The sequence below is a fragment of the Lycorma delicatula genome, chromosome 7 (genome assembly GCF_047948215.1).
Source record: "Lycorma delicatula isolate Av1 chromosome 7, ASM4794821v1, whole genome shotgun sequence".
Lineage (NCBI taxonomy): Eukaryota > Metazoa > Arthropoda > Insecta > Hemiptera > Fulgoridae > Lycorma > Lycorma delicatula.
In genome coordinates this window covers 57,632,230-57,641,311 of record NC_134461.1, presented here as the reverse complement: position 1 = coordinate 57,641,311, position 9,082 = coordinate 57,632,230, and the positions used below count along the sequence as shown (strand labels likewise).

At 27.0% G+C, this 9,082-nt stretch overlaps 1 protein-coding gene across 3 annotated transcripts in view; it reads right to left on the bottom strand.

The window, feature by feature from the left end:
* Positions 1 to 823: 823 nt before the first annotated feature.
* Positions 824 to 9,082, bottom strand: part of LOC142327534 (uncharacterized) — a 45,241-nt gene continuing 36,982 nt past the window's right edge. The window contains exons 2-4 of one of the 3 annotated variants that reach the window (XR_012757008.1): positions 6,600 to 6,711; positions 3,682 to 3,809; positions 824 to 1,111 (exon numbers count right to left, since the gene is read on the bottom strand). The gene's annotated coding sequence lies outside the window, so the exon portion shown is untranslated. The remainder of the gene's footprint in view (positions 1,112 to 3,681; positions 3,810 to 6,599; positions 6,712 to 9,082) is intronic. The other 2 variants (XR_012757007.1, XR_012757006.1) reach the window with 2 other exon arrangements.

Sequence of the window (9,082 nt, the reverse complement as noted above, 5' to 3'; positions counted from 1 at the left end):
GTTGTGATTTTGTTTACATTGGCAACGGCCATACGGGCTCTTTGTGATTGGTCGTTGTGTTTGACAGCGGCCATCTTGCATTGATCTGATTGGTTTTCCTTTGTTTACATTTCCAAATTAAAAATAGATAGATAGATAGATTTATTAAAAATAGTTGAAAAAAATCTTTGATGCGGGTTATATATCGTGCTAAAATTTGAGCTTGATCGGTGCAGAACATTTTGAGTTTTTGAAGCGTACACAAACGAACTTAAAATATATATATATATATATATATATATATATATAAGAATTACCCATTATTATCTTGAATAAATCATTAATACTTTCTTTTTAATTCTTTAAAATAAAAATTATGTGTCGCTTGTGTAGATTTTTTATTCATAAACAAATTTGAAATAACAGTTAAAAGGGACGAAACATTTTCTTGTGTGAATTTTCAACTTGTGTAAACAATAACCGGTACTTGCTTAAACTTTTAAGAAGAAAAAGTAATACATAAAAAATACTATATTTTACAGGTTTTTATTACGCAAACTGTAAGAAAAAAATACGAGTAGGCTATATATATTCTGTTGGAGAAAGAGAGTTCAAGTTTTTTTCATTGTGCCTAATGTAGTACTAACCTAAAGTAGGTAATGTTTATTTCTTCTTTTAGGGAGATGTATTCAAAGGAAACCGTAATACACCTCCTCGTTTGCAAAGTAAAATATTCCTTCTTTTTCCCTTACCGAAAAGTAAATTATTCCTTATTGGAAAGAAATAATTTACTTAGCAGGATCTTGTAAATTTAGTTCAATTTTCAATAAAAAGAGAAGTGTGGTGAAAATGGTATGCAGTTGAATTCTTAATGTTACTGTATTTGTGTCTTAAAAAAGGTTTTACATTTTATTTTTACATTTTACATTTTTTCCTATTGTATTATCTATTTTATATAAGATATGTTTAAATCTTAAAATAATTCTCCTTACATTTGTTTTAAATTGAATTAAATTAGCACAAAAGAAAGTAATGGTTAATAACTTGTTTTGTTTCATATCTGTCTGAAGAGTATTGTTTTATTCAGCAAGTTTCATTCGATTTCACTTTTATCTTTTTCGTTGTTTCAAAACTGAAATCAAAAAAAAATAGTGCATTTCTATATTATTGAAAATATAGTCTAATTTATTATTAAATATAGAGAGTCTAATTTAAGATGTTCAAACAGTTGTTACATAATAATAAAAGATGTAATTTGATATATTTATTAAATTTATCTGACTGTAAAATAAACATTTATTTTCTACGAGTCTTTCCAATATCGATATAGAATTATGATAATTTTATCGAATTCCTTTTTTTTCCTTTGCACGAAGTATAGCAAGTATTGCAATCGCGAAAAATTTTGGTTTTCAGATTTTTACGGAAATATCCATTTTGACCATTCCTGAATCCATTTTGACTAGTTTCGGCGTGACGTCTGTACATATCTCGCATAACTCAAAAATGATTAGCCATAAGATGTTGAAATTTTTGATTTAGGATGTTGCAACATGTAGTTGTGCGCAAACGACTGAACCAAAAGTGTTCAAAAAAGCTTCTTCTTTTAACTGCAGTAATAAGCCCTCATTGGTATTTTCAACGGTATGTAATAAGTGGTACTTATTTTCATTGGTTCCAGAGTTATAGCCAAAGGAAAATTTAATTAAATAAATATTTGGATCTTATAAGGGGAAGGAACATCGCTTCGAATCAGACTTCATCTCCTTTTGTTTTAATTTAAATATACTATTAATAATTAATATTATATTTTATTAATAATTATTAATTTCTGTTTGTAAAAAAAATTACGATAAATAATAATAATAAAAATTATGAAAAAATATCAGATATTATTAATGAAATTAAATTTTATGTACTTTTCATTTTATAAGAAATGTGTATATGTAATTTAATAGGCGTACAAAGAAGTCATGTCCACATCAAATTTTTCTTTATAGGTAATGCTTGATTATGACAACAATGCATCCTTTTTGTTACGTTATTATTTATTGAGAAGAGATTTTTAAGGATGAATATTTTAATGAATGAATTCAATGTTTGAGAAGTTGTGGTTCATCAGTCATCTCCATTATGAGGATGATAAGGTTCTAATGGTTAATGATTTAGAAGCCTGAAAATACATTTTAATTAGGAAATATTGAATACATGATGAGTATAGTATTTTTATTGGAGGATTTTAGGTCGTGAGGCTTTGTCTACATTCTTAGGTGCTATTTTATTGAAGATAGGAGCCATTCCCTAAAAATAAGAAGCAGATTAAAAAATCAAAACTGCATTTATTAGAATTAAAAATATATTTTGTAATCAGAATTTGAGCTTGCGACTTGAGTATACATCTGGTTCAGTAACTTGTGTATTTCTATCCTGTGTTGACAGTACTTAAGATAAGTTGTAGAAATAGTTAAGATTAGTTGAAAAAAGGAAGCTATTAAAAAGCTTTTTTAAGGTAGTCAGTTAAGTCATTATAATTATTGAAAGGGGATAAAACATGAAATTTTTGCCTTTTAGATGAAATATCTTGAAAATGGTCTTATACTTGAGGGAAAGATAAAGGAAAGAAAGGGTAGGCGAAAATCTGATTTTAGAACTTGGAAAAGTGGCTTTTTCATGTCACGATCTCAACATTGTACGTATGCAGGACAGTTGTAGATAATGACATGTAAAACTTCGTAGTTGTCATTGTTCTTTAGTGTTGTCATGTTCGGTTTGATGATCAGTTTTTCGTATGCACTTGACCTAACCGCGTGTTTTATATTCCGAATTATTTACATATTCTTATCTTTATCTTCTCTTAAGCTCTGGTGCTTTATTTTTTCTTCTGAACGGAATTATAAAATATAAATTTTGTAATTCGTTTATAGAAATCAAATCGTTAACGGATTAATAGTATGGACGAAAAACCATTTTTATTTTTCCATTTTCTTTCTCTTTTCTAATTCATGTTCGTTATTTTTTATTTTATTTTTTAATAACTCCCGTTATTTTTAGATGCTTTCTTATACTAAAATCTAAAATTACAATAAATTTTAAAAGCCTTCATTCTTAGGATACTGATTTTCCTAGTTGTTTAGGTTTACTAAACACTCCGTAGTTGAGATATTTCAAAATGTTTGTTATTAATTACCAATTATACATTTTACAAATATCATTCATATATATCATTTCGGCATTGAAGCTATCATGTTTGAGATGACTTTCTTTCATCATCTATAATTTTAAATCATTATGTAAGAAAATAACCAATTTTTTTGGTTTATTTTCTAAGTGAAGAAAAGTAAAACAGAATTACTCTTTTTTCAATTTTGAGACTCTGGCAACAGTGATTTTTCTGTTATATTTTATAACTTCTTATGGTCCGAAATATTCATTACTTTACTCTTTGTTATTACGATATCCAGTTAATTTTTTATGAATACTGTACTGACGTTTCCAAAAAAAAGAAAAAATGGAAGCAGTGGTACGTTTTCATGATACAGAAGGAATGAAATGTGCAGAGATTATTTATAAAATGAGCATTTGTAATTGTTTATAATAAATCTATTGTTAATACATAATTAATTTTATGAATAAAAACAAGATCATACAATTATTAACATACTGTTTAAAATATTAACTTTAACACTGAAACTTTTAACTGACTGTTTTCTGCTTATCGGCGAATTGAAGTTACATATGAATTGAGTATACGCCATGTCTTCCTTGTTTTTTAAATGATTTTTAAATAATTAAACCTTCATTTCATTTTTTCTTGCTGGATCCTATATTAACTTACAAAAGATCACATTTAGAATCGCTTTGAAATGTGAAAAATAATTTTCAACCTTTATATAAATTATTAATAAAGTTATTTATTAGACTTAGTTTAATTAAATATCTGTTCTTATTTACTGCTGCAGTCTGCGAAAAATATGTGTAAATTTTGCCACATCTATTTAAAGAAATATATATTTCATTTCTGCTATTTCTTTCTTTATGTAGACAGTAAATGAAGAGCATTTACTATAAATTTGCTTTATGTCAGAATGGTAACAGAGAGCTAAGCAATGAAATTATGAGTTATAATGGAAAATGATGAGTGGAAATCTCTTGGTTGTGAAAACGTAAATTTGCAGTTAATTTTTGTTTTAACTTTTTCTATCAAGTAGAATTTTTCATCCGATTACGGATTTAAGTTATTACTTTTTTGTACTCATTCTTAGGCTAAACGTGGAATACTATCGATAAATAAATTGTTTTAGTTTTCTAATAAAACTTCGCTCTGAATTTTTTTGCTTTTTGGTATTTAATTGCTTCTTCTATGTTCTATGTAAATATCAACGGTGGGTTGTATATTATTATTTATGTATAACTACTCGATTATTGTGCAAATTATGTAGTAATTAATACTTCTTTATTTACATTTTAATCTAATTTTTCATAATAAAAAAAGAACACTTTTAAATTTATTTAAACATGTATACACACTCTATTATTCTGTTATGGTTTTTTTTTTGCATATTTTAGTTAAGGTTAGACTTTGAAATATAAATTTTAATAAGAAGATATTTGATAAAATAATATGTTTTTGTTGATAAAATAGGATTTTTAATAAGTGATTCATATATAAAATGGGTTTTAAAAAGCTGTTTAGCTTACATGACGTTATCGGTAAAGAAATGAGTAATAGTTGACTTTGCAGTATTTATATTGATTTTTGCCAAGTAGGTAGTGACATTGACAAATAAGGTGAGAAAATTGGGTCCAACATTGCTTTACTTAAATAAATGACGTCTTTACCTTATAAGTTTATTTAGTTTAACCCGTATTTTATTCTGTTTACCTGACTTAAGCGCCGACAGATGTATATTATGAAAAAAAAAGATCAGAACTTAAAAAAGTATTTTTATGTTTATTTACTTTGCTAAGTAAAAATGTTTGATTTTAATGTTAATAGAAATAATTTAATTTTTTGTGGTTAAAATTTGACTGTTTTGTGGTACTATTTATAATTTTTTTTTAAGCGCTAACGACCACAGAAATTATAATACCATTGCTATTCTTAAAGGAAAAATAATCAGTCATATTCATTTATTTCTTATTTTTCTAGTTTACATCAAATTTATAAAAAAAAATTCTTTTGATAATTAATGGGTAGTTTTTTAGCTTTTGTGATTTTGAGTTTTTAGTCTCAGCATTTTTGTTGCTCTGCCTTGATTTATAAGTGATAAGTAATGTATGATGCTTTGCAGTTTTTGTTATTTTTAGGTTTTTATCTTATTGGCGTTAGTATTTTGTTAGTTGTTTTGTCTAAGTTTATGTTTTTGTAAATCTGTGGTATTTTGTAGTTTTTGGTTTTATCGGTGTTAGTGATTGTTAGTTGTTTTGTTGTCTGCTCGTGTTGGGCTCGCTGGGTTTCGCGGATCAGCTCAATCGGTAAGGTCTTGTTTGAGATTTGTGGTTAGTAGTAGGTCTGAAGTAGATGTTTAACACCGATAGGAATGTCGCGTGTGGCATTCGCATCGGTGGCATTCTGACTGAGGCAAGATGGAATATGTCTCAAGGCCTTTGAAGATGACCTCCGTTAAAGTCCCACAGGGCTGGTACGGAGGGGATGGTGTGGCGTTTAGATCCGTCACATGGCGAGTGTCTTCCCCTTAGGGGTCAGGATTACTTAACAGGAAGGTATTCTATTTTCGTATGAGAAATGTTTTGGAAAGATATCATGGTTCGGAAAGTTAGACCACTAATATATTATTGTAAATAATTTCATAAATAAATATTTTTTTGTTTTTCCATTCGTAATGTAACAGACTAATATCATAATATTATTTACTTTATATATAACCTTGACTTTTAAATATTTCAGTCAATTTTAATTTGTCCTTGGGACACGTCTTAAGTAATAATTAAATATTTTTGTTTTGTTAAATAATTCTGTGAATTAAAAAAAAATTAATTTTGTCGTACAATTTAAAAAATATTTCACGTGTATAATGAAAGAAAATATTAATCTAATAATAAATAAGCAAAATATTTAACAGAAATGTAGTTATATTTATACAAACATAAATAGGACGTAAACAAAATTCCTTTTTGTTTATTTTCATTTAAGTAATTGGAATAATAATTAAATGTTAATTGATTATTGGTAGACCTAGTTTAAAATAGATACTTTATCAATTCTTTAGTGCATTGAACTTTTCTATTTACATATTGTCTAGTACAATGTATAATGGAAAGATTTAGGTTATATAATTCAACAGAACATTAAAAAAAACATACGTTAAATTTTATGTAATAGAATAATTGGAATAGAATATATTCTTCATATTTATTTTAACTATATTAATTAGTAGAGAAAACTTATTTGTGTCTGATTATGTTTAGATCTCCATTTTGATTTATGAAAGTGAAACAAATTTTTGTGATCATCCAAAGAATTAATTTGAATACTTTGTTCGGTTTATTAATGTTTAGCTATCCTTAAAATTCGAGAAAGTATGTTTTAAAATTAGATGTCTGTGGTGTAAACAAAATTGCTCCTTCTGAATTATCGTTACTTTAATTTTTAGTATTACCTTGCATAAAACAGTCGTTCATTTCTTGAATTTTTAGCTTTTTGTATTAAATCCTAGCGAACCAGTCATCCCTTCTTTTACACTATTAGGTGTATATACACTCATGTTATCTCTAATGAAAAAAAAAAGTATATATTATTAAACAGAATCTCAGTCTAATTTTTATATCTTATATACATCAAGTTTCTAATATCAAATCACTAGCGAAATGATGAATAGCATTTCTCAAATAAAAATTGTCGAATTCTCCGATGAAAATTTGAAAAAAAAACTAAAAAGTTTATGATTTTCTTTTATAAATTTTTACCTTTATTAACCTTGTTAAATTCATTGTTAGAAATTACGATACAGTGTTATGAATTAAATAAAATGACCTTATTTAAAAACCCAATTCTAAAACATCGTTTTAAGTACCAGTACATACTTACATTCTCTTGTGGGGTTTATTACTATTGGATATTCCCACAATTCTGAACATTATTTATTATGAATACATATCTTTTCGGTGTAGGAGATAAGGTTTGAAACATTCCTTTGCGTGAGGTCCTGTTTTATGATTCCTCTGTAATCGATTGTCCACTTGTTCTCTCCCTTTATCATGATCATTTTTTCCTTTAGAGTGATTTCATATTTGCTTATTACTCTTGTATTTTTCAGAATTGGACGCTAAATTTTGATGTCATGGAACTTTGATTCTTTATAGGCATTGGCTATAATCACAATACTATACCACTGTTACTACTCAAAATACGGTTCAAAATAGGCGTGTATGCGCAGTCTTTATTTGTTACAGTCTGTTTACCTATTAACAAGGAAACTGTTTTATGTTTGCTATTTATGAGCGAGAGAAACAAATATTACAAATTTATGAATAAGCTTAGATTTAGCTAAGAGTGAGGATAACCCAGCCTTACTTTCTCTCCTAGCAATCAACTATGCGAAGTACAAAATATATCCGTGATACGATTTTCAGTATCTATTTGATTTATGGAGTTCTCAGTTTTTTGTAACGGATAAATAAACTCCATGTATAGGAGGGTTCAATACATAGGTAGATATAAAGTTATACATAAAATTTTTAGCGAAGTTCATTCTCAGTCGGGGATAAAACTTTCAGAATTGTGAAGTTTTTCTTTTGTCAGGTTAAGTACTAATTTTGATCTACTCATCTGTTAACTAAAATTAATTTTCTACAAAGAGATAGGAGAATCTTTATTAAAAATTGGGGAAAAAATAGGTAGATGAAAGTCTTTGAATATTTTGTCTGCTTTTGTTTTTTCTATAAAAATGACCTTTTTAAACTTATCGCTGCCAGTGAATAAGCACTGAGTGTTAAACTTAAAAAAACCTAGTTGTAACAATACTTACCTTAAAACATTTTTAGTTTCGCGTGTTTTATGTTACTAATTCATTAAATATTTATTTCCATTTTAATTTTTATTAATTTTATCACATCTTTGTTTGAGTTTTTTTTTAATCTAGTGTGTTTGAACCAGGTTGGATTAAGTATTCTTCTTACCCTTTTCTATATGTGTTTACTCGGGTACAATGTAATTTAGGTTATTTTACAGTCTAGTGAGCAATGTTGGATGAGTTTCTAGAGTGGTTGGTTATTTCTTTTATCCAGTGGTGGTGGTACAGACCATATGGTTAATAGTAGGGTCGCGTTCACTTCACAAGTGTATTTCTCACAAAAAAAGGTGCACACACACACACACACACACACACACACACACATTGAATAAGAGGGAATTTCGAGAAGATTAATTGAGCACCCTATGGGTTTTACCCAGACAGTTTCTTATGCTCTTCTCGTATCTTTTTTCTTCAACCACTAGAACGGTTTATTTTAAAAATCTTTTATGTACGGCAGTATTTTCCATTCATAAGTTCGGCCTTAGATTAAAGAAATGTATTTTTTTTCCATTTTATCGTAAGTTTGTATAATTTAAAAATAAATTATTGTTTATTTAAAAACCGTTATATATTCTTTGATACAGGTTATTGTACAATATTTTCTGAATATAAAGTAATTATACGTTTTTGTTTAAGAAATATTGCGTATGAATGTATTATAGATTAAAGAGAATGAATTATAATTTAATGACATAACTCGTATTTATTAGAATGGTATTGGGATTCAAGTCGACTGGAGAGTTTGAAATAACAGTTTCAAATCTTTGTTATCGTGTTTTCTATTTTATATTTCAAGCTGTTTCTTAACGCATAATTCGGAATTTTAAGAACAATGAAATAAATCATTAACTGTTGAGTTTGGAATATCTTTAATCGTTTGGCGTGTTTCAGAATGAAAAATAAAAATATGTATTTATTAAAAGAAAACAGTTCTTAAATATAGTAATAGCTTTCATCTAAATCCCTTAAACTTTATAGGAAAGATTTCTGTTTAATGAAAACAAGAAAATTATTATAGTATCTTGCTTAAGAAAAATCTAAAATTATTTAGCAAAAGAAATTAACTT